The 26962-nt window shown below is 40.0% G+C and overlaps 1 protein-coding gene across 2 annotated transcripts in view; it reads right to left on the bottom strand.

Annotated features, from left to right (window-relative positions):
- enox2 (ecto-NOX disulfide-thiol exchanger 2) overlaps positions 1-21429 on the bottom strand; it is a 292078-nt gene extending 270649 nt beyond the window's left edge. For both annotated transcript variants that reach the window (XM_058407650.1, XM_058407652.1), the window contains exon 1: positions 21327-21429. The gene's annotated coding sequence lies outside the window, so the exon portion shown is untranslated. The remainder of the gene's footprint in view (positions 1-21326) is intronic.
- Positions 21430-26962: the final 5533 nt, after the last annotated feature.

Genomic DNA, 26962 nt, shown 5'->3' with positions numbered 1-26962 from the left:
AGCGGAAGAAATGGCAATCTAACGGTTTGACTGCATGACATAAGAAATGACACGCTGGTCAGGTCAGAAAAGAGACGGAACAAGCTGTGCAGCTGGAAATAAAGAAGTCCCATAGTGGATTTGTACAACATGTTCTGTCTCATTCTGGATAATGGCATGAACAGACAGAGTGATCATTTATTCCTTCACCTGTTTTGTTTTTTTTTTTGTCCTCCACACAGCAGCTATTATTGTGCAACAGAACATTTTTTTCCCCATAAAGCAAATTAGCTTTTTGTGTTAGAACAATTAAATGTGACTGTAGGTGAGTCTATTTATTTAAGATGCTCTTAATCGTGCATGTTTGAACAGAGCATGTGCTAATATGCATTATCTTGGTGTAAATATTGCATCAAATTTATTTCTATCCGGGTTTTCGGTGTGTTCACGGCGTGAACGGAACGGAACGGTATTCCGACCGGCATGAAGGTTGCGTACTCTTGATCCCGGAGCGCTATGAGAAGAAGGGTGTTTTTTTGGACTCGGGAGCACCAGATCCGCAGAAAGAAGCCGGATGGCTTTTCCAGGGCTGTATTTTTCAAAAAATTTCCCAGACATCCAATCCTACGGTGAGCCATGTAGATGAAAAGCGCAGCGTCTGTTCTGATCTCTAATCCCGACTTCTGATCCGAGGCTTTCTCCTGTCTGTCACAGCGGGAAAATGTTGTGATATAAATATTGCTCGATGATGGACAATATTTTCCTCTGAGGAAGATGAGTAACTTGTGCTTCCCATAAATATGAAAAATACACCGCTTTGGGCCATCCATCTTAGTGGAGATGTAGAGATTTCTGTGTTTTCTTGATATATAGCTCACGTTGGGGCACATATTCTATTACGAGGATTCCGAAAGTGCTCTTAAATACTTCTCCGTTGCATAAACACTAATTATCTTTAACTCTGCTAGTCCTAATGAATACCTTTACAGAATAAAAATTCATATTTGACATCTTGTCTCTTACCTGATTTGGCCTCAAGTTGCTTACATTATGCATGTATATGTTACTTGCATAGAACCTCACAGCAGTCAAGTTACTGTAGTGCTAAATAGAACATTATGGCAATTAAAGGAAAATTCATACTGTCAATAAAGCTATTTAAAATCAGAGTCAGAAAACTAACACCTTCAGACGCCGATGTACGACTATCATTAAAACACTCTATATAGAGTAAAGCTTAGCAGGACCACTGATTTGCAGGTACTAAGTGAGAATAAGGCGAGGGAGTAGAGCAGGTGTTGGAGTGCTGCAGGTCAGCAATATCTATCTGCATCACAAGACTATCCTCAAGCTGTTTAAAAAAAAAAAAAAAAAAAATACTGCTTAACTCTAGCACTTACAGCACCGATCTCAATCTCTATCTCTATCCTCGGGCTGATCTCCTGTGCACCTCTGTGTTAATCCGGCTCGGGCGCTGAGCTTACGCCTGTGTGGGAAAAGCAGCTGGTTGACATCGTTACTCCCTGTGCAATTCATCAGCCACGCTAGAGCCGTGCTTCTGCTGTGCCGCTTGTTTAGAGCCAGTCGGATGTGCGTGATGGTTTTTAAGCGCAGCATGTTAGACAGCGCATTGATCAGACGCTGTTTAAACTTTGCAAAATGACTCGAACTTTTCCACTAGCTTTATCTTCGGTTATTTTTTTTTTGTTAGGGGTTTGGATATGATACTGTGGGAATATTTAATGCACCGCCTTAAGGGAGAGCTGTAAGCAGTGCCGGTGTATACGAAATGAAAATTTAGGAGCAAAAGAAATACCTTTGTTTTATGACTCAAAACATAACCGCTGGACAGTATTAGATAAATGGGAGCGAGCCACAGTTATTGAAGTAGCTTGTTCTTCCGGCTTGGCATGAAGATGATGTATGTATACATTCCCCCTGTCTGCACTAGAGAATAATAATATCTTAGCAAGTATATATCTTGAATACAAGTAATATTTCTCTATAGATTGCCTTTAAATAATATATGAGAGGATTAAGGATACTTTTTTTTTCGGGATACTAGTCATTTTAACTTAAAACTGTCTATTCGGATGGGAGCATTTTAAAGTATTTCAAGCATTTATGTCTATAATGAAGCACCTTAGTCTGCTGGTAAATCCCTAAATGTGTTTTATTACGAATTTAAATTCTTACATACGCAGCATGACATGGAGTGAAATGGATGTCATAAAAATCGAAAATAAAAAAATAAAAAATAAAATAAATATAGGTGCAATAGAAATAGAATTATCTGTACAGGCAAAAGAAAGAATATATAGAAAATAATTTAAAATAATTCATTATAATTAATATGATTACTGAGGTGAAAGAAATTATTATATTAATTCTAAAAATTAATATTATAATTTATATTAATTCTAATAATATTATAACTTTATAATACGGTCATAATAATTAATATTAGCTACCATTTCCTTTATTATTATTATTTAAACATCTTCACTGGCTATCATTTGTTGATCAATATTTACACAAGACAACATTGATCTCATGATCAGAAAAACACCGAGGAGACTACTGCTCAGCTTTTTCCCCGTCAGCTACAATAGTTAAATATGCTATAACACAACTTTCCCCAAATCCCAATTTGTTCTAAGGTTCTTGAAGAGAATTTTTTTTTAAAGAAGAATATTGATCTGATGTCAGTCACATCCTCAAGGTGCATTTTCTTTTACTAACTTTAAGACAGAGAAAAGAGAAAGAGAGAGAGGGAGAGAGAGAGAGAGAGAGGGTGGGCTGTCTGAGTGGGGGGGCAGTGGGGCAGGGTTTGAGTGAGTGAGTGAGTGAGAGAGAGAGAGAGAGAGAGAGAGAGAGGGCTGTCTGAGTGGGGGGGGGGGCTGGGGACAGTAGGGCAAGGTTTGAGTGAGTGAGAGAGAGAGAGAGTGGGCTGTCTGAGTGGGGGGGGGGGGTGGTGACAGTAGGGCAGGGTTTGAGGGTGTGTGAGAGAGAGAGAGAGAGAGAGAGAGAGAGAGAGTGGGCTGTCTGAGTGGGGGGGCTGGGGACAGTAGGGCAGGGTTTGAGTGAGTGAGAGAGAGGGGGGGGGCGAGAGAGAGAGGGAGAGAGGGTGGGCTGTCTGAGTGGGGGGGCAGGGTTTGAGTGAGTGAGAGAGAGAGTGGGGGGAGGGTGGGCTGTCTGAGTGGGGGGGGGGCTGGGGACAATGGGGCAGGGTTTGAGTGAGTGAGAGAGAGAGAGAGAGAGAGAGAGAGAGAGAGAGAAAGAGAGAGGGTGGGCTGTCTGAATGGGGGGCTGGGGACAGTGGGGCAGGGTTTGAGTGAGTAAGAGGGGGGGGCTGTCTGGGGGGGGCTTGGGACAGTGGGGCAGGGTTTGAGTGAGTGAGAGTGAGAGAGAGAGAGAGAGAGAAAGAGAGACACTGAGTGAGTGAGTAAATGAATGAAAGAAAGAGTGAACGAGAGAGTGAATGAGAGAGTAAGTGAGAGAGAGAGAGAGAGAGAGAGAGAGAGACCTGAGGGAATAAGAACTGAAAGATACAATCTGACAGTCATGTCAGCTACAGTCAGGAACTCCAGCTCCCAGCAGACACCGGGGCCCATTACTCACACACACACACACACACACACACACACACACACACACACACACACACACACATTCCCATGCTGACAGTCACACAGCTACTGATTGAACACACCTGTGTTCAATCAGCTTCACACTCACTCTCACTGTTTATGAGGGACATTCAGTATGCACAGCACACACTATCTGCTCAGCTCACACTGTCTCACATTACCAAGCCTTTTGTTTATTGCATTGCTCTCTAGTTTGTGACCCTGACCAAAAAGGTTAAAAAGGTTATTTTTGGTTTAACCCATACTTTGATATTCTGTTCGCACATCGCTTGACCGCTGCCTGTTTTGTTTTGTTTTTTTACCTCGATTCTGCCTCTGTTTCGGGCAGTCTTGTTTGGAATGTATTAAAAGTTGTTACCTGCAATTGCATCTGCCTCCGCCTCCTCCATTGTCATTTGTGACAGTGACTCTATTTAAGATATGTCCACTTGATATTTAAACAACTTGAACAGTCAAGAATTAATAACAAACTGTCTTCAATTCCTTCCAATTGTCACTAGAGCTGAAACAGATAAAACCACCACCACCACCATATGCCAACTGGACAACATCCAATGAATCATCACTACTGCTCAGTGTGAATGTTCTCTACACTATGATTTAACAAGGCCTGGAAAATAGGTTCCTGAGGAAACCTGCTGTGTAAGTGGTTGTAACTTATTTAATTAGCCATTGTGCAAGATTTCTTCCTTCATCAGACCCCGATAGTAATGCAACCGCTTACATTCCTCCAGACCAGTATAAACAATTATGACTGCTGGTTGTATCCATAAATCCCTTCATGCATTCATTCAACTAGTCAGAGTCATGGTGGATCTCTGGAATGCTGGATGGGCAAAGTCTAAGCATTTTAAGGCAGGTTTTTGACAGGAAACCAGAGAACCTGGATGGAGACCCATGCACAAATGTGAAAGTCAGTAACCAGAGCTCAGGATCGAACAGGGAGTCGCTGTGTCACCATGCACCCCTGCTTCACACATTAATCACCAAGAAACCATTAGTGACTTACATTCCTTACCATGTTCCTGTTTCTCCAAGAGTTGCAAGAATAACACATGGTGCAACCTCATGACCAAAAGCTTGACCACCTGAACCCCAAACTGTTGCCACAATATTGGACAGACTTTGTATAGAATGTCATTACACGCTATAGCTTTACAATTTCCCTTCACTGTAACTAAAAGGCTAAAACCTGTTCCAACATGACAATGCCCCTGTGCACAAAGCCAGCTCCATGAAGACATGGTGTGAGAAGGTTGGAGTAGAAAAACGGGCGTGTCCAGCACAGAGGAACACTGACTGAACCCCAGACCTCCTCATTCTTACAACATCAAATGTCTGATCTCACTAATGCTCTTGTAGCTGAATGATCACAGCTATCTCCATCATCTAGTGGAAAGACTTTGCAGAAGATTGGAGTAAAGGAGGAATAAATCTGGAATCTGTTCAACAAGCACATTTGGGTGTGATGGTAGGGGTGTACAAACTTTTGTTCTAGAGGGCACGCAGAGAAAAATGGACAGAACGGATAGTAATACATAAATAAGTCTAAAATTAAATAACAGCGTAAGTTCACTGCCACTGTAAGCTTAAGATGAGCCGTCAAAGTACTTTTCCCAGCCGCCGATTTGCAACGTATCAAATTTTTTCAAATGTACTTAAATCTTAATCTACTTAAAAAGCCTAAGCCTGTGGTCTGCTAAGTGGTAGAAAGCGCACTGAGTGACACTTTACACTCCCTGCAGTCGGCTGTCTGCCACCACAGCGTCCGAACATGCTATCAGATTCCACGGGCCGACTTTTCGGGTGTTAATGCGTTGATTTCCCAACATCCACGGAAAAACGCTGACTCAACCTACGGCATATTGAGCGAGGTTTAGGGTTTAAGGTCTCCATACGGTTTCCTTTCTACAGCTTCTGGCAGGCATCTTTATGCAGGCTGACTTACAGGAGTGCTTCGTGGTGTTTGTTAAAAACATATCCTCAAGCTAGTATAAATAGATTGGAAACTGGGAGTAAAAACAAGCTCTGAGAGAGGAGTGCGTACAAATTTAATTAGTTCTTGGGAATGAGGTAGGTCTTGAGTCTTTGTGAGTCTTGAGAAAGTGACTAAGCTGTTTGTACAGTCAGGGGAAGTCCATTCCAACATCTGGGTAGCCGGGCAGAGAAGAGCGTTGATGCGTGTCATCCTTGTATTTTAAGGTAGGTGGGGGGTCAAGTCAGGAACATTGTGGAGAGCAGGGTTTGATAAGTGCCTTCATGTAGGAGATGGGGGTCCATTTCCTACTTTGCAAACAAGAATGAGTGTTTTTTCACCCTTTACTTAGCTTATTCTAGCAAACTAGGTAGCTGTCTGGATTATGTTAAAGGCCATGGCGCAGCTCAGATGGATAAGGCTCTGGGTTGTTGATCAGAAATCATATCTTTGATGATGATATCTTTAAGGAAAACCAGACTAACACTTCACCTCTTATTCTCTGACGGGGTCTGACTGTTGAAAGTGATGCTTATTCTGTTCTTCATGCAGTCTTTTTGAAATCCTCTGGCAACAATAAATTGTTAACTAAAGTCCATCCTGGGCTCTACAGACCAAAGCCTGAAAGAAAAGGGCTACTAAAAGCTTAATGCCAGATGATTCAGGGCTTAAATCCTGAAAGTATGATGAGCAAAATCCTTGGCAGAAAGACATGTCTCAGCTGACAGAATAGAAACATTTAGTCCTAAACCTGCACTTCAGATTACATTAGCTCAAAAAAAAAAAAAAAAAAACCAGCTCAGATGCATTACATCTATCTTCGTGTGCGAATGACTGAATCTCTTATAGTCCTATGGGATGCTTGAATGCTGCTATATTTAAAATAGAAATCCTGAAATCTAGTGCATGCTTATTCTTTCTCAAAGTTTGCAAACTGTAAAACTTTAAGGGATTTTTAAGCATGCTGGTTAATGGAAGCTGAATGCTTGTTACACTGCTTGAGCCCTCACGTGAATGAGCTGTTGTGATTGAGCTAATGTCTGCTTAATGTCTTCATCTGCATATAAATATGTATTAACGAATCCATGCCAAACAAATTGACATGATTGCGTGCACACACAAAAAGGAAAAAGAAAAGACCTCGCAAACCGTACGTGGAATTTATGCAGATTCACGCTCATTATTTCAGCTGTGTGGATTTTAATAAGACTGGTACGAAATGAGAAAACAGAGGTGCTGAGTGGGGGAAAAAAAAAAAAAGTCGTTATGTTTAAAGAAGCAATCCTGTGGCTATAGTCTAACCCACTTTTGGCCATGACGAGAGTCACAGGCTCATTGCTCAATCAGGCTGCCTCTTCAATGAACAGCAAGAAGCCAATTAGAGCGAGGGACGCATAGTGAAAATGACAGGATGTGATACTCCACCCTCTCTCTATGCGCTTGGGCTGAGGATTATTGCACACCAATGCCTCTAAGGCATATTATTAGGGTCTATGAAATGCAAAATGCCCAGACAGAGACCCCCAGACGCTACTGATTACGCCGAACGGTTGATGAGCTCCCACTAGGAATACAGACTCGCACAAAAAAAAAAATCTCAACATTCACGGTGCGTGTTAGTTTTGCGGGAGGACGGAGATAGCCGTTTGCACTGACGGACAAGCTCTGACTACAAAACAGCATTTATTGATTGCTAAAGGTGGCGTCTTTTGCTATCTACATCTTTTCTCATTTCCCCCGCTGCCCCTGAGGGTCAACACAGTCTTTTGTGATGAGAAACGCTTGCCCGGCTTTCTCCACCTGACCAAAAACAACAGGGGAAATAAATTCGTGCTAAATGGCGAAGGTCTGGGGGAAAAGTATAAAAACGTGGCTCAAGGCAGGTGAAAATAGATTGTAGTGCGGTCAGGTTTGGTGACGTGGGCTCTGTCCAAGACGTGAAAGGCAGTAAAAATAGGCTGCCCGAGTGGGATCGGAATCACAGGAGGACGCCCAAAAATAACTCAGACAGCCTTGATATGGGCGAACGTCAGACAGAGATGGAGGAAAGCGTGCCAGAAAGAGGCACTTTCTCATCTGTTTTACGTAGAAATTTACATCAAAGCTGTTTTACATAAATCATGTGGGTCTGCACCAGCACTTCACTAATAATATCTCCATAATATAGAGGAGAACGATTTCAGCACTGGACAGTGCCTCCAGAGAATTCCAGAAAGAAAGGCATGAAAGATAAATAATGCATTTCAGCCTGGAATGAAGTCTCTTATATTAACCCAAACTTGTCTCATAGATGTTACATGCAACTATAAATGGATAAAAACTGGGGCATAATTATTTAATGAATAAAAATTGTAACTGTCTGTAGTTTTTTTTTGTAGTTATAAAACAAAAACACTTCAGAATTTCAGCTCTGAGATAAAACTCTGAAGTATGAACAGTACTCCCATTCCTGTCAGGTTTCACCATGCCCTACCATCATCGATTAGTTTCCTATAATAACAAGACCTTGCTGTGTTATTATTATATTGCCTTATAACTCATCTGACACACAAATTTGTCGTTCTGAAACGGCGTATCATAAAAAAATAAACTGCTTGGAAAGTTATAAATCCTTGAATGTCAACATGAGGACGAAAAAAATAAAAAATAAATAAATCATCCTTGTACCAGGCTTTCATCTAATTAAAGTGCAAACACACGAAGTTCAAACTATTTCCAAACTCGCTGCTGCTCTGCTATAGAAACAGAAAACAGGGCGATAGTAATCCATCTCAAGCTGAGACAAATCCATAAACTGCAGCCATTACAAGGACAATGAATCCTCGCAATGAGCTCAATAGGAAGCCTTGATGCACATCGATATCACAGAAGGGAGAAAAAATAAATAAATATGAGTCACGCAGCAACCTTTGCGGTAGAAGAAAGTTAACAATCAGAAAATCTACTGCACAAGGCATATAAGCTTTCACAAACCAGTTAACCATAACCCGCACAGTGCCTTCGGCAGTCATCATGCGAGGATCACCTTTGCTCTCACCGTCTGTCTAGTTCAACAACGGGTTCTGTGACGGTTCTTAAAGGATTGATGCTGTAAAGTCAATCACTGAAGTGCACAATGAAAAACAAGACATGTATACAGTGTGGAGACAATTTGATAGGATTAAGAGAATTATTTAACCCTGATGGCTTAAAGGATTTGGTCCATGTCTCTTATTTTATAATCTGTATCATTCTCTTCTGGCACCGATGTGGTGGAATGAACTTGCCCTAGATGTCCAAACAGCTGAGTCACTGTCCCTCTTCCTGAAACTATTTTCCTTGTTTGTTTTATGCATTTAAAAAAAAAAACCAATTGCGCTACATTTCCTCCTAACACAGTTTTTAGGCTGATGATATCCTACGTCTGTGACCTACTGAACCAGTGTTAATGTATTTATTGATAGAGACTTCACAGCACTTTTGTGTTGTACATCTCCCTGGATAAGGGCATCTGCCAAATGCCAGAAATGTAAAAGTAAATATACTAGAACATGAAGGCAGGTCAAATCACAGGTTTCTATTAATGCATTCATGGTAATACTCAAACACACTTTTATTTATACAATGATACACTCTGGTCTTTATTCAATTCGATTCACGATACCGTGTTCACGATTTGATTTAAAAGAAAATTTTAACAAAATGTGAACGTACATTTATAACTGAAAAGTAAAATAAAAAAAAAACATGTTTTAATTTTTTTTTTTCTGTCTAAAACACTAGTTGAATAATAATGTAAACAAAATGTACAAAAGAATCATATAATTCAGAAATATATTTATAAATCATCCGAAATTTTTGGAGAGAATAAACAAAATCCCTGAGACTTTGAAAATGAAAAGGATTGACTGTACAGTAACATGCTCTGTAGCAGAACTAGAGCTCCAAAGTCGGCTAAACTGCCCGATTTCCGCCGGTCATTGTAGAACACAAAGGCACGGGTCCGGCGTTGTTTAAAAGTATTCAAGAGCTCTTTTTAAAGCATTATAAACAAGGTTGTGTAAACGATCTCACACTCCTAATGAAGGAAAGCGGTCATGTGACTAGTGTGCTCTGTATGTATTTGTGCAGAGCGGGACATCTGGTGTTCAAACAGTGTAAATGCATTATGTGCATAATTAATGGAATGCTGGGATCAACATTTCGCAGTTCACGTCATGATACATCATTACACCAATAATAATTCATATGGCGAGAGTTGTGTATAAGGAGATGGTGTTATAAGTGTCTTCATAGGTAAAACTCTTCCTTAAAGCTTTCTGACAGAGCACTTTGCCTTTTCTCTCCAACTTTTTCAAGCTACTAAAACCAAAGTGAACTCGTTTCATGGCACAGCATTCAGCGTAACTATAAAAAGATAAAAAATAAATGTAAATCATTGTTGATCCTGCGGTCTACACTAAAATAGTCATACTTTGGGGTGGCAACAGTCACTACACTACACATCAAGCTAAATGTACGGTGTTTGATTATTTGCTTATAACAGTACACCTCAGGAGGGTTTATTAACTGGACGTAGGTTCTGTGTTGTACATGACAAAATTTGCATTTATTAATTATGTGACTGCTTTTTTTAACATATAAATGCATACATGTGATACGATACGATGCATATGATGTGATACGATAAGTATTCCGAGGAATCGGATGTATACCGGACCCATAATTTTAAGCCATTTGCTGAAATGTCATCTGAGTGAACCCCCACTTGCTCATTAATTTCCCCTTATGTCTGACATTTCAGCACAGCGAATGATTGCCCTGTCTCTCACGCTGAGATCTTGGCCTTCATTTTATTACATTTCAATGTCAGGACAATCCCTGTGCAACTTCTTTTGTTTTGTTTTCAACACCAGTATAAACGCTCAGTATTTATTTTTACCTTTATGAAGCTATGAGGAAGCAGCGGTTTCATGTTTGCACCATTTTTGTTAAAATCGAAAGGACCACAATTTGGCAAACCCCATCCTTGGATGTTGGACGGATAAAAACTGCTTCTTAGCTTAGCCATTTCGGGGTTTTATCACTTTGCCCTGCTTGAGTAATAATGTGAAAAGTAATGGCTGAACAGAAAAGCAGGTAGACATGCCATCTATTTCCATGTACAATTAATCGGCTGCAAATATCAAGTGAAAGCTTTCTCAAAAGCCGGGTCCGTACAGTACACTTGGCGGTGTCAGGAAGCTTTTTAGAATTTCACACACACACACACACACACACACACACAAAGACACCTTGCACTCTGCAAAGCACTATGCTTCATTGATTACCTTATCATCTGAATGTGAAAAGCAAACACTCATTGCTGTTTCTATGCTTTAGACCAAAAAAAAAAAGCCAGAGTGCGGAGCGTTCGGATTACATAAACCACCTGGAAATGCCCAGTGACAGCATTCGAAGAGATAAATTTACAAAAACGTGTGACAAGAACAGAGGCTAATGGATTTTCAGAGCTCATTCAGGACGCACTTTATGACCCGTCTGAAGCGCAATAGGACTCGTCTGTTTCATTCCATCTGAATTGTGTTTTCGACGTGACTGCCACCCAAACCTATTCAGAATCAGTTAGTGGCTGGAGCTGTGATGGGTTTGTTTTTCTTTAGAGGAGATGGGCTAACCAGAAACACGTCCTACGCTGGATTAACAGAAACGCACGTTAATAGTTAAGAGGCACATTAGCAATTAAGCGAAACGATATGTAAGGAATTAAAAACAGCATGTTATGTAAAATCAACAATGTGGTAGTGTTGGAACATAAACACCCCCCCCCCCAAATGTTGATTATTTTCCTATAACAGCATACCCAGAGGTGTTTTATTCATCTTATACCAAATTTTGTCCTAAACAATTCTCTATTTATTAAAGAATAACTCGTCCTAGTTATATAGCTTGTTCAGCTTATCACTTGTGTTACAGCAGCTATAACTTTCTTCTCAAGTCAATTAAACAAAAAAGAATGCAGCTTGTTAACGTGAAACCACAAAATCCTGTGTTTATGGTGGAAAACTTAAAGTTACAGCTTCGCATCTGGCGGATATAAAGCTCACTTCTTCCATAAATGCTAATCAACGTCTCCTTCAACATAGTAATGATTATATGATATTCCTTCTTAAATCCCAACCCTGTTTTAATCCATCTGCCATTTACATTTACAGCAGTTAACAGACGCCATAAATCTAAATGGCAGATTTGCAATACAAGAAAATTCCAACGGCAATGCCATACAAGTCCATGTGAAATATCGGTGAAACGGTAACGTACAATGTATGATAATGTATCAGCTGAACTGTAGCTTGAACTGCTGTTATAGTATTGAATCACACCTTCTGACCAATCAGATTTGAGAACGCCCCAGCACTGTGACGTAATGAGGATTGGTTAATGACCAATCAAGGTTAAAATGTTATTAAATTACCAGAGAAATAAATGAAACCATTACAAGAACAGTGATTACTATCAACTGCCTTGTTACTATTAGCAACAGTGGAGCTGGACAGTGTTATAAATGCACTGATACCTTGGATAACTCTCAAAAATGGTTATTTCATTTATTCAACTAAGCAGCTGAGGGTTAAGGGACTTGATCAAAAGCTTGGCAGCTTGGCAGGGGTGGGAAAGTCAAAACTTTAGAAATCAGTGGTCCAGTGTCTGAAATGCAGAGCTGCCACTGCCCCATGTTATAGACAAGCTGACAAACCATTTGATCGGAAATGAATCAATGACAAGGAGTCACATATAAATGACTCATACGAATCATGACTGAAAACTTATCTGGATGGGATTTTTTTTTTTGTTACAACCCAAACACCAATGAAGGAAATAAACAAGGGATGAAACACAGACTGAACTAAAGTCAATAAAATACAAACAGTAATATTTCAACATGCGGTCAAATCCAATCCTGGAGCATCGCAGTCACTTCTCTTACGCTTACTTCCCAAAATCATACCTCAGAACTGGATCCCTTCATTATCAAGGTTATCCAAGCATCTTGGACTAAGACGATCAAGGAAAAAAGGCTTGGAGACGTGAAACCGATCCAAACCCATGATAATACTAATGGAATGAGGATGAGGATTAAGGACAAGGCACATAGTTTCAGATACATGGGGTGCCCCTACGATGCAATAAATATTTTAAACAAGGCTTGAAGGGGCTCAGCTGCGAGGCAACCTGATATGAGCTTTTAAAGGCTGACATGCATTACAGAATGGTTAATGCGCAGTCTGTTCACTTGACAGTTTACGTACGCGTGCTCCGAAGTAATGGAGGTCAAACATACAGCTTTCAGGAAAAAGCTCAGCCTCTCAATCACATGCTATGTCCTTTCGGCAATTGTCTGTAATAGAAATGCAAATTAAAGAAAGTGTCTATAAGATTTTATAAATAAAATCGGGTTTATAGTCGCGTCTCTTTTCAAGCATATTATACAGTAGAGTTATTTATTGCATTCATTTGACTCACTCCACTGGAACTGTATGGAAAAAAGCTAGCATCAAGTCAAAGTAATTTAAAGCTTGGTGCTATGACAATTTTTTTTTATTGGAGAATCCTAGAGTGCATTATAAACCCAAGTAAGTCGAAAGTATATGACATGATCTTGATACATGCCATTATTAATACGGCGGTACTACAGTACCATTTTTTCAGACTGTGTATGATTGCGTTTTCGTGGTACTTTAATGCGAACAATTAAAGAAACCTAATTAATTTTAATCATCATGGACGACACTGGACATTTTGCTATAAGCAGCGGCCATACGTGGCCAAGAGCGGGCTTGTTCTTTAATTGTGTGTTTTTTGTTCTTTTAATGGCAGGCCAGCATCAATGGCTATTTTAGCGATTATAGTATTACAATAGAATCTGTGTGAACAACAGCAGCTATATGATGGACATCACTTTGATGATAAAAAACTAATAGTGATAATGATAATAGACTCCTTAATACATATTTTCTGAGTAAAATCATTGTCTAGTGTTGTTAAGTCAATATGTGCTTACCGGGCATTCTTACAGAGATCACAATCTGGGGGTTCATCATGGTGTAGGAGGAAAACGTGTAAGTCTTGTACTTTATAACGTTTTCTAGTTACAAGTGGGTTGTGTTATTGAAGAACGCCTCTGTGCAGTCGTAAGTAAACACTTTGTGTTCATTACGTTGGAATCCCTTCCCTGTTAATGACTAGTATCGTCGAGAACAACACACGCTGTTATTTTTACTCGCTTAGCATTGTCTGTGGACATTTTTTCTTGCCTAACTTGCATTATTGCTGCTGTGTACTGCCAGTAATGAAATCGTCCTGCTGACTTTAATGTGTAAGATGTTTTTATCAGGTTACTTGTTTTACAGGAAGAGGATGTGGTTCCTTCCTCGTGATGGTTTGGCAGAGAGCACAATTTATGGTCTGCTCGGCTTCGATTTTCATCAATACTCCTTAAACAAGTCCAGATTGAGGTCATTCAGTGTGGTCATTTTGTAAGCGTGACATCATCGTGTTACCGTTTCATGTGGCACGGGATGTTTGAATTATATATCAGAGGTATTTTACACACCAGTAACCGAAACGGAGCGCGAGAAGAATTGTATCATGAAGAGAAACGCATCTATATATACACTCCTATGTGCATAGACACTGAGTGGGAGAGTGTTTCTGCGAAGAAAAAAAAAATTTAAGTGCTCTCAGAAGAGCTGATGCTTCAAGTGTATCTTGAACATTGTGAAAGATTCTACAGAGTAAATAAAACTAGAAAATTCATTCAACCATCAATAAGACTGAAGTGTAAATAGACTTTGAGGTAATGGTGGTTGCGGTGGTGGTGGTGGTGGGATCTCCAGGGTGGCCACACACACTCTAGCGTTCAGAATGAATCTCAAATCATAATGAGCGAATCCACGTCAGCATTCAAACAAATGCTTATTAGTTCCTCCACAGCATGAATGCGAGTAGCTACAAGGATTTAGTATGTACAGTGAGATACAAAGTGGCATAACATGCTCATTTAGCTTCTTTTCCCTATACAGCATTAAACACATTGTATATTCCCAACCCTGACAGGTTAAACTACAGTAAAAGAAATCTACTTCATTAAAAGTAGATCAAAAGAGCAGCATGAAAGCGGTGCAAGTCGGAGAATAAAGCCTCCTGCTGTGCCTACAAAGATTCCGGGAATGCATACTCCTGGAAGAGCTCCTAGAAGAAGATTGCAAAGACTGTCAGGTTCGTTGGCCTAAAAGTGTGTTGATTATGGGGATCAAGGCTGATTAGGGTGGACTGGATCAGAAATAGACATAGTATGGGTACGTATACTAATTTAAAAACATACAGCATACAGGTATGATCCATTGAAATGTCAGAATTGGTGAGAAATTTGTAAGCAGTCATTTTAACCAGGATACGTCAGTGGAGTAGTCTCCATCAAATACACATCCTCATGCTTAATAATAATAGTAATTCTAATGGAGGCCTGAGAATACCATGAAGAAAAATCTCTGTTAGAGTGGTCTTGTACAAGCATGAAAACAAAGCACAAGTTTTTTTTGTCCCCCAGGATATAGTGCTTGGTAAGGAGGTAAGTCATCAGTCTTTGAAGACAGGCAGTGACTCAGTGACTCAGGGGAAGTTCATTCCAACACCTAGGTGCCAGGACAGAGTCTTGAGTCTTGATGAATATCCTTCTGGTACCTTGAGGGATGATGGGTCCGGTCGAGCCGTGGAATTGAACGTGGTGCATTGCGAGGTTTGTTCAGTCGAAGGTGGGGGTCCAAGCATCAGTGTTTATAGTGATGCATCTCAAAAGACATACACAGCTCTGCCTTGCTGGAATTTCAAGACCGGATGATGAGCGGCCGTCTGAGATGACATATCTCCCAGACGTGCTAAGACGCGAGCTGAAACCTGAGTGTCTGAGGGAGGAAAGGACAGGATATTACTAGGGTTGTGCACGGGTGGTTGATATCACAGAAATCGCTATTTCAATATCCAGCTGATGTCTAAAAGAATATAAGAAAGAAAGACCACATCTGGCAACATTTTGATACACTGTAATGGAGTAGAAGTTCAAGTGTGTGTTGGCACTAAAAAAAAAAAAAACAACATCTCTAGAGCCTCATTTTTTTTCACCTCATAGCATGCGACACTGCAGACTACAGTCTGAAATACTGAGCTGACCTTCAGCAAAGCTTCTGCTGTGCGATTCAGATTTCTGTTGATTATTCCTCTGGATGATCTCTGTTAAACATATTAAGCAAAAGTTTAATTGCAGTGGAAAATTCTGCCACAATAAAGATCCCTTCCAGCCTCCCGGCGATTAACCAAATATCATTCATCACCTCTTATGGATATTTGAATAATAAAATTAGCAGAAGGGACATCCCTAACTATTATCTCACAGGGAGAATAGAAGAAGCTCTAGTGCTGCGTCACACCAGTGGAGAGTCTGCTTTCAGTAGATATGGATGGCACATGATAAAACTGTCCTTCTATGTTCAATGGCACGCCACCAATGCCACTAATTCTTCTGAGGATGGACAAGGGAGTCATGTGAATGGTCATGTCTGTCAAAAGGTCAAAAAGTAACGCAACTCAGGACTAGCAGCATGAAGCTTCTCAGTAATATCTCTCCATGAGGTAGCAAACACTTGGGCCCAAGCTGCATCACCTTACTACTCCATGTCAACAGACCATTAATGTCATTATTATTAAAGATACAACATGTATATCTACATAATACTTGTATATCTTGTATGGTGTGTGCTGTATGTAGTCTGAGAAGCATCCTTCCCCATCACACACACACACACTTAAATACAAACCCCACAAAAACTGTCTAATGTCTTTTTCTTTTTTAAATTGAAGCTCCCAGGCTAGTTTCGGCTCCTTCCATTCAGGTGGTTATCTGATAAAGATTGAATCAACAGTATAGATTTCACTCAAATACACACAACACTGGGGCAATGACAAAATGACCAACCTTCATATCAGATATTAGAGTCTCCTAATGTAACCAGAGGCTATTGACAGTGCAGTACTTTCGAAATATAAGCAGAATCACTTTGACTGTTCCCGGATTATAAAAGGGTGTGCTCCGGCGCTCTGAAATCACTCTAATAGAAGGGCAGTGAAACAACTCACTCCTCCAGCTCTGCTGAGCAGTCTGTTTCCCCTCATTTCACACTTCCCCACACACACACACACACACACCTACTAACCTCACCCAGCAAATGAATGTGTCACTCTTGAAGAAGGACTCGGCTGATATTAGTTCCGTCACACCAATTATGTATTACCCCACTTCAGGTCCGTTTTAATCACGCTGTCACTGGGCCACTTTAGCTCTTCTAATATCATACTGGATTAATAAAATGGGTCTGCGTCAAAGAACCACGTCAGGCCTTCAGGCACCTTCACAACTTTTGTCTGTGTAGTTGGAAGAACAATCACAGAAAGGGAAGGATGGGGGGGGTGAGACGGTGAAATATTGATATGTGAAAAACCTATGTCCTGCTCATGAGTCTATCCTGGGAACAATAGGTTGGAATTACACCATGGATGGTACTTTACAGGACACCATGCATTCACATTTTGGACAATTTTATGGCATGTTTTTTGGGAAGGAGGGAGAAAACCCTATATATATATATATATATTTATATATATATATATATGAGAATGTTTCTAGAAACATGGCTGATGAGCAGTGCATGCTGAAAAGCAACTGAGGGGGTTGGGGACTATGTGTCATTGAAGTAGGAAGACATCATGTGTAGACTATGTCCCGTCTGAAGCAGCCTAGATTATGTAAAGATAAAAAAAATAAAACTTTTTGTCAGATCTCAGCCCCTGCGCTATTGCATTTAAACAATATCTTTAATAGAGAGTGTGAGAAGCTGACTTGAACACACAGAGCAGCAATGTGTGTGAACACTAAAGGTAAAGCAAACAAACAAACCTCATCATACATGAGCAACATCTGTGCAAGACGTCTACATTTCAGCCAGTTATCCACAGTGCCTTACATTTATCTCCTGCATCTCAGAGGCAGCCTGGTGGTCCCGGGAGGTGAACTCAAAACCACCAAGCTCCCACTTCCCAGCAGATCAATTCTTCCATACAAGTTAAGCACCTTAAGCATGGAAAACATGCTGTTGTTACGATCATACGTAGGACCTTTAAGGAATTTTCTAAAAGACACAACCAAAACAGAGATGCATCTTCTCTGTTTTCTAAGAAGACATGCGTTGATATACAACTCTCGACCGCGAAACAAACAAAAGCGCAACCTCGCTGAAAACCCGGCTTTGATCAGACTCCGTGTAAACAGCTGCTCATCAGCCTGGAGAATCAGTTTGGGGAATCCTGACAGCCATGTGCTGGAAGCAGCGAGCATGAATGTTTCTCACGTGTTGCCAGGATGCTAAACTTCTCCATAAGGAGCGGCAGTGCAGACATGACGCCCGTGAGAATGACACTAGTGCTCTTTGCGTCACTCGCCGCCCTCTGCTCTCTGAAAATAGTAAGGATGCATGGGAGTGTAAAATCTGATGGAATAGAAAGGCGGTGCAGCCGGCCATGCAGCCGAGATAAGGGGGAAAAAAAAAAGACTGGCGTGACTGAGGAGGTCAAAATCCCGCCGCACAAGCAGACGTGTTTCAGGTGAACCTGTCAAACTCGCTGCATACTCAGCATGAAAACTCTTGCCTACATTTAGCAGCATGATCCCTGGCTCTAGCTTTCAGACTGCAGGCACTCTGTTGGTGATTTGTGATGGGAGATTTAGAACAAACTCTGGTCCCCCTCGCAGTGGGAGCGAATTTGACTGCGAAAGGAGCTGAGTGACAGCGATACATCTCACTTTCTCCTTATAATCGTCCTGTTTAAACCTTTCCGTATATAAATACTTTTGCCACATCATCGACGCCTACCTGAATTTGTTGTTATTAAAGGGGAAAAACGTATTTGCAATATTTTCTCCAATCTCCAAAAGCACAAATGTATATTCCAGTAATTGTTCCACTTACTAATTAGTTGGCAGCTATGAATAGACTGGCAGGGAAATATCTACAGAGGGGAAAAAACAGCTGGTGTTATTTTAATTCATTTATAAAGAATATGTGCTGCCACTGTTTACTGTGGAAAGGAGGTTGTGCGGGGGGGGTGGATGTTCCCTGGTTTAACAGGGATTAGCTGAAATTTGTTAGGCTCAGCTGACATGGTTTTGGGGAGGTGAGAGGGGAAACAGGAGAACCCGGAAGAAACCGGCATGTAGAGGGGGAAGAACGTGTGAAAGTTTGAAGACGATGAGGGGAGCTCAAGATCATGCATTTACATGTATTCATGCAAATGAGTCTTTAATTGAATACGCATATATTTGCATTTATTATAAAACGAGAGATGGCCCCAATCAGATAAACAGGATCGGGATCAGGTCGATGCCAACAACAAAAACCATTAATATGATATTGGAAAACTAAAGTATGCATCTGAACAGATCGAAAAGACTGGAATTGAATTTGGAAAAGATCTGTGATGTTGACATATAAAGAGACTTGATTTTTTATTTTTCCCTGTTACAACTGATTTTTTTTATTATATTTATTAAATATTTCATTATATTTGCCATGTAGTTGATTTTATTTTGATGCTTAGCTTTTGTGAAAGTTATGTTTTTTGCTAATTTTTTTTTTCTAAAAAATATCAAAAAAACTAATTTTAAGCTAAGCACTTTTTAAAGAAATTTCAGTATAAAACCATGTTAATGTTGCTAGAGAAATTAAAAGATTATTTGTTTAAATGCTTTAAAACAAAGTTTGTCAGAATATTATTTTCTTGGTTTAATTAAGAAATTACACACAATAGTATAAATAAATAATTTATACCTTTTTTTTTTTCAAGAAATTCTAACATGAATCCAAAAATAACATTTTAGGTAATTGCTCTGTAATGGCCTTTTTAATTAGAGAGAGGAATCAATGTGCACAATTTCATGAAAATAAGATTTTTGGTTTTTAATACAGAAAATTAAATGATTTTTTTAAGCTTTAAAAATACACTGGTTAGATAGGTCTCCGTTCTAGTTAGTGTGGATTATAAGGTTTCTAAAAGACGTTAACACGTATATTACAATAATGCTTACATTCACATATACACATTATATGGCCAAAAGTATCTGGACACCTGACCACTGCACACATATTTGCTTGTAGAACATCTCATTCCAGATGTATCCCCACTTTGCTGTTATAACATCCTCCGAGCTTCTGGGAAGGAATTTATTTGCTCATTGAGCTACAAGAGCAGTAGTGAGATCAGACACTGATGTTGTAAGAGTGAGGAGGTCTGGGGTTCAGTCGGTGCTCCAGTTCATACCAAAGGTGTTCAGTGGGCCTCGAGTTCTTCCATGTCTTCATGGAGCTATCTTTGTGCACAGGGGCATCATGCTGGAACAGTGAATTCCAGAAATTGTAATCCTAAGAGTATTGTGTGATTCCAACTTTTTGGAAACAGTTTGGGGGAAGAACTACATATGGGTGTGATGGTCAGGTGTCCACATAATTTTGGCCATATAGTGTATATCAGAAAACAAGATTCACAGTGATGTATGACGTCACACAGCAAGTGGGCGGAGCTTAATACTCTCTTAATACACGGTTACGTATTAGATCACGTGGTCTCTAGTTTTATCTCTCACACTTCTATGTTCGTTATTTAAATATAAATAATATTTAAACTATTTTCTTGGCAATATTTAAGTAACATAAGCAAACTATCCCATCCGTCCTTAACTTTTTTTTTTTAATCACTGCTCCTTTTTGTCTTTTGTTTTTGGCTGTACTGTAAAATTACTATTATTATAATATTACTGAATAATAGAAATGAAATACTAAAGGTTAAAAAAGAAATATTTTTTTGCATTCTGATACATTCCTCCCTGTTCTATTCATGCGACACGTTGTGATATGCAAATTACCACGACGGCGTAATGAATATGCAAATTACCACGACGGCGTAATGAATATGCAAATTAGCCCGTGGCGTCATCTTGCGACTTTTAGCAACTTTTAAGCGTGTATTAACAACTTTCTACTAAAAAAAAAAAAGATGTTGGTAGATGTGTAGTCCTGCACAACATCAGTCTGTGTGCTGTTCCTCAGTGGTGCTTTTCCTGTGAGAACAGTGCACTTTTTCCCATTTTTGCGGAAGTGTTATTAAAACGTGAACAGCATAAACATACAGTGTAAATGGTGGAAGTGGGCGTGGTTTGAGCGCGAGACGAAGAACGTGCAACGGACTTCCCAGTGAGCTGACCGGCGCGAGAAGAAAACCGTAGCTTGTTAGACAGAGAAATAAATATAATAAAAAACTTTGGTTCAGAAAACCACGCAACGACACATTCAGACACATTCTTGGTTTAACCTCAGTGTACAAGGGAAGTCAAGCTACTAGAGCCAAACAGCAGCACTGAGCTGCACGAGCCACGAAACTGTAACAATTAGAATTAAAAAGCCGTCACTAAGCAACGATGCTTCAACTTCACGTGCCTCTTCGTTATTAGCCAGCATGCTAACCGACTGACACTCACAATCGCCAAAAATGATAGTTAAAAACCCTGTAAAATGCCTCCCTTTCGCTATTATCACTGTTGTTCTAATGGACATAATAAAGTGAAACAGTGCGCTACTCACGGCGTAACTTTTCCACCGGCGAAACGGCAGCGCGAGACCGCTCGGACACTTCAACTTCCGCTTGGTTACTAGGCAAGCTGCTCTGAACGGCAACGGCGCTGTCAGAGCACATGTAAACACTAAAGGCATTGTGGGAATGTGGAGCTCGGTGCACGCTCTATCACAAAATGGCCCCCTACATGAGTGCACTTGGTAGCCTAAGGAAATCGTATATGATGCACCCTGACTAGTGCACTAGGTTTACCATTTAGAGCTATTTGGGATTCAGCGTGTTGTGTTCACGCAGCAACGCAGCTTGTAGCACCATCTACGGGTTGTAAAAACTATATATATACAAAAAAATAAAAAGATTTAGAAGTGAATTTAATGATTTATATACCAGATTTAAAATGTGTAATATTTTAATTCATGTCTAATTATTTCACCTCACCGTGGTTTAAATTAAATAAACCGAATTTGAAAAAAATCATAATACTTTTATTGGTTGCAGTTATATAAAATATTGACAGTCATGATCCATGAGCCAGTCAGAATTAATCATCCATCCATTCATCCATCCATCCATCCATCCATCTTTTGTAGTGCTTATCCTACACAGGCTCACACCTGAAGTCTATCCCAGGGGATTCAGGGCACAAGACAGGTGACACACAAGATGGGGTGACAATCTGTTGCAGGGTACACACACACACACACACACACACACTCACCTCTACAGACAACCTAGAGATAGCAATCAGTCTGCATAGCATGTCTTTGGACTGCAGGAGGTAATCGGAGTACCCAGAGGAAACCCCTGAAGCACAGGAAGAACATGCAAACTTCGCACACAGGGTGGGTGTGGGAATCGAACCCCCAGCCACAAAGGGTTCAGGGCGGATGTGCCAGGGTTAATCAACTAATGAATAACCAAATCAAGATTTCGCATCACCAAAATAACACGAGAAAGCATGAAACAAAATATTGTTATGATACATAATTTCATCCATTAACTTTCTGTAATTTTCTGCTTATCCTACACAACAACCACACACCACTATACACACAATACAGACGATTTACAGACATCAATCAACTTACAACACGTGTCTTCGGTCTGGAGAGAAAACCTGAGTTCAGAGAGGAAACCTCTGAGGCACTGGGAGGAAAATACATATACGGGAACTTTCAGTTTAAATTTATTGTCGTGCATAAAGAGTACTTTAAGCGTCTATCTACACTCCCACCCAGACATGTGCAAAAACGATGAGTAGAATAGAACCCTGTAAATGTATGCAGTCATAAAGTGCCATTGTGGGAGATATTGCACATTTAATATTATAAAATATTATCAGGCAGAGGCAGGAATAGATCCATCAACACTAGTGGTGCAAACATCCTAGCCACTAACCACCCCCTTGTGATACAGAATTGTCAGGATTAATATGAAACGATTTTAAATAATTGCATCTGGGTTGCCAGAACCTACAAGAAATCCACCCACAGTCAGATATTTATAATCTAAAATTGTATCTTCTGCTCTGAGCGATATTTCCAGCTCTAATTCAAACCATTTATTTGGAAATTTTTGTGTTTCAATATTGTCCATTTTTTTCCGTGCGTCCCATCGAGGCTGTATTCCCACCTCATACCCAGCGTTCCCAGGAAATATCTCCGGATCCACCATGAGCCTGATTACTGATGCTGAGACTGACTGAGTAGGTCTTGTATGCTGGACACACCGCATAATAAAAATGGATTAAAATAAAGTGCTACTTAAAAAAGAAAAATACATTTGTTTCTACGGTGAAGTTTTCTGTAAGAGCATTAATGGCAGGAACCTCCAGGGAAGAGGATGAATTTCAGGAGCTTCAGTTCCAGATGTTGATTTGTGAACGTCTAATATGGCACCCGGTTCATTTGATATAAAATATATGTCTTTCGCAGCATAAAGGCACAATTACTGAAACGCAAACAGCAAGAAATGTTATACAATGTTCGGAAATAGACAACAGAGTAATCCCTTTTGCGAATCCATATTTGCACACTCCAGATGTCAAATGATCGTGTCCGCTGGTTTGTTTAATCACATTTTCTTTGTTTAATCACATTATGGCAGGATTGTTTGACAGCAGATCATGCCATAAATCATTAAAACGGCAAATTTGTCAAGTCAATGGCTCTACTAGTGCCTGGCATCCATCCAACATGCAAAAGTGTGTCACACGTAATCAGTTTAATTGCACAGATCACATGCTGATTTTATTTACAATTATAAAATTCTGTTTTTAGTAACACCACTGATACAGTAGCAGTACTTCAGAACAGACAATAAGATTCCTGCCACAGTTTCTAGCACAGAGGACTTTGCACTTTTTTGTTTCGTAGTAACATAACAAGCTGTATTGGAACCTCAGCATACAAAAGCCCTCCCTTAGGAATGTTCACCTTAAGAATTAAAATTTTGCAAGTAATCGTCCGGGAGCCTTTCAAAACTTGTTTTTCGTCAGTGGAAAGCTAAGCGAAGTCAACCGAAGCAAGTTTACGAATTTTACAAATTTTTATTCAGTCAGCGTCGAAGAGTCAACCCACGATACCAACGTTGCCTTTGGCAAGTGTTCAAAATTTTTTGCAGGTTTTTTTGTTGACAGATTAGTGGCATGGGTGGTCTGGTCTATTTTTAGCCCAAGCTTGGTGGCACGACTGTCTGTGAGGACTCTTGACCCTTGGAAATTGGTAATATTAGTAATATTTTTGGGTGGCTGGAACAGATTATCAGCATTTACATTATTTCTTATGGGAAAATGTCTATTGCCATAAGAATTTTTGTTTTAAGAACTTGCCTCCAGAACGCAATAAATTTGTACATTGAGGATCCACTGTATTCATTTTAAAAAGAGACAAAGACATGGTATTTATGGAACGATTTGTTTTTATTAATGAATCGAAAACTTGGTACAAAAGAAATAAACAGTTCAGGAGGTACTGCTTTTGGACCAGGAATTCTTTCTCCATCCATGACCCATTGCTGTTTATTCCTTACTTACAGATGTGAGTTCAATTTTCTGACCAGGAACAAAAGCCGATCTGAGAATTTTTAGTGTAACCCTGTACGTTTGTCTACAATAATAAATGATAATGCATCAACTACAGAAGTGTTATGTTATAGGGAAAGGGGTGTATAATAATATCTGTAAAGAGCCAATGTGGGTGCAGGTTGTCATTTGAACCAATTAGACCCCACATCTGAGCAAAGATTGAATCATTAAACAGGTGAACGTGTGGAATCAGTGGTGTGCTTTATTTGGAGAAGACATGGTGTGAAGAGAAAGGTTTGAGAGGAAGATCTGGAGTGTCCTGCACAGAGCCCTCAACCCCACTGAACACCTTTGGGATGAACTGGAACTGGAGCCTTGTCAGCATCCCAACATCACTAAGGCTCTTGGAGCTGAATAAATTTACACAAATCCCCACAGATCCTAGAAATCTAGTGGAAAACCTTCTCAGAGAAGAGAAGAGTGAAGCTTGTTAGAACAACGAAAATGCTCAACAAGCACGTATAAGTGTGATGGTCAAGGGTGCACAAACTTTCGGCCACGATGTGCATTTTATGTGACATTATTTGCACTTCCAAGGTTTAAATAAACTGACCATTTGGTTGAGTGAAGTTGGATTTGGCCCACTGGACAAAATTATGGGACCTTTAAATCCACCTCACCGACATTAGCCCCATGTCAGACTTCCAGGTGGGGCATGGAAATGATCCAGTGATCATTTCGACCGTTGGGAAGCTTCTACACTGGACACTGCAGATTTGTAATTAAAGAGCTAATACCACTTCATGACAGCATATATATCCATAGTGTGGGTTTAGGTTGTCATTTCAACCAACTAGAAGTCTACTGAAAGCAAAGATCGACTCATTAAACAGGAAAAACATGTGGAATCAGGTGTGTGCTTGATTTGGAGGATTTCCGACCCACTGTGGATAAAACTGAACCCCCCTCTTATAAGTAAACTCTTATTAGGTCCATTATATAATATCACCTAAGTAAGAAAATTCCAGGCATGTAAAAAATGTACATCATATATTCTGTAATGTGGGATAAAACACTAATCTGTTTTAATAATTTTTCATATTGCTTTCGCTACTCCGTTATAAAACAGTACGCTTCTCATTCCATAGCCTTGTTTAGTCATCGAGCACGGGCTTTCTCGAACACCGCTCTCGGCATCATCACAAAGCCTTTAATCTAGCAAAATGAACACTTTTTCTTTATAAACACAGCAAAAACAACTGCTTGACTGAGAATCCAATTTGCATTCGTGAAATCATTTCTCCCGTGTGAAAGCAGTGTGAAACTGTATTGCATCATCATCGTTGTTATTATTAACCGTTATGCCGTGCTACGATTTACATTTCCATGAAATGATAGCACTCAGCTCGGTTTCTTTTACCGTTCACAGAAAGCAAAGCCGCAGGAGCTCTGCACCTCTGTGCTCTTCCCTCCAGTTTAAACCCTCGCTTGTGGAGAAACACAATCACATGCTGGAAAATGATAAGCAAAATCCATTAGAATTGATAGGCATTTCTTCTTTTTTTTTTTTTTGCCTTGAGAGCACTTATTTTCTAGAGAATATTTAAGTCAATCATTTAGTTCAAGTTTGAAAACCTCGTGTAAAAAATATGTGCCAGTGGATTCACTGACAGGATCTTTAGCTTTCAGGTAAGCAAAGTGTGATTTGGGAACAGAGCATTTTTGTTTTTAAGTAACACATATAGATACAGTGGATTCCAAGCGAATCGATTCATGTAGCATGTGTGATTTCGGCCCACGGAACCCACAAAAGCTAATTTGGGAACAGAGAAAGCAAAGCACCCCCAAGAACCCACTTGTTTAAAGTTTTGCACATTGCACTGTTTATACTTTATACTGGTCAGCACTATTCTCTCTATATTGTGTATTTTGTGTATCTGTCCTGTCCTGTTGTGTTTTGTATTGTCTGTTTGCACTGTCTTTTGTCTTGCACTGTGTGCACCAGATCTTAGCTCTGTGTTGTTTTGTAGCTCTGTGTTGTTTTGTGTAGCATCATGGTCCTGGAGAAACGTTGTCTCATTTCACTGGGTACTGCATCAGCTATATATGGTTGAAATGACAATAAAAGCTTCTTGACTTGACTTAAAATGCTGCACAAATGAGTTCAACTGAGTGTTATATTTATATGAACGTTTCCAGATGAAGACAAAAGATTGATTCCATGATTGAGGTGATACTTACTGGAAAATTAGACATAACCTGTCAAGCTGGCTTAGTACATAGACGAAGAACTGAGGGCAAGAAGCCTTTATTATCACCATACTTACATTACAGCACAGTGAGATTCTTTTCTTCACATGTCCCAGCTGAGGAAGTTGGAGTCAGAGGACAGGGGCTGCTATGATCCAGCACCCCTGGAGCAGAGGGGGTTAACAGCCTTGCTCTATTGCCCAACAGTGGAACTGGGGCTTGAGCCCTGATCTTCCGATCAACAACCCAGGGGCTTAACCCCCTGAACCAACACTGCCGTAGCATGTTTGCGTTGCAAAAATTGGGGCTGGGGGATTGATTATAATATCCATGCTGTGTGTGTGGAGTTGCATGTTCTCCCTGTATTTC

Source organism: Hemibagrus wyckioides, linkage group LG14 (assembly GCF_019097595.1).
Source record: "Hemibagrus wyckioides isolate EC202008001 linkage group LG14, SWU_Hwy_1.0, whole genome shotgun sequence".
Taxonomy (NCBI): Eukaryota; Metazoa; Chordata; class Actinopteri; order Siluriformes; family Bagridae; genus Hemibagrus; species Hemibagrus wyckioides.
This window is presented reverse-complemented; position numbering and strand designations above follow the sequence as displayed.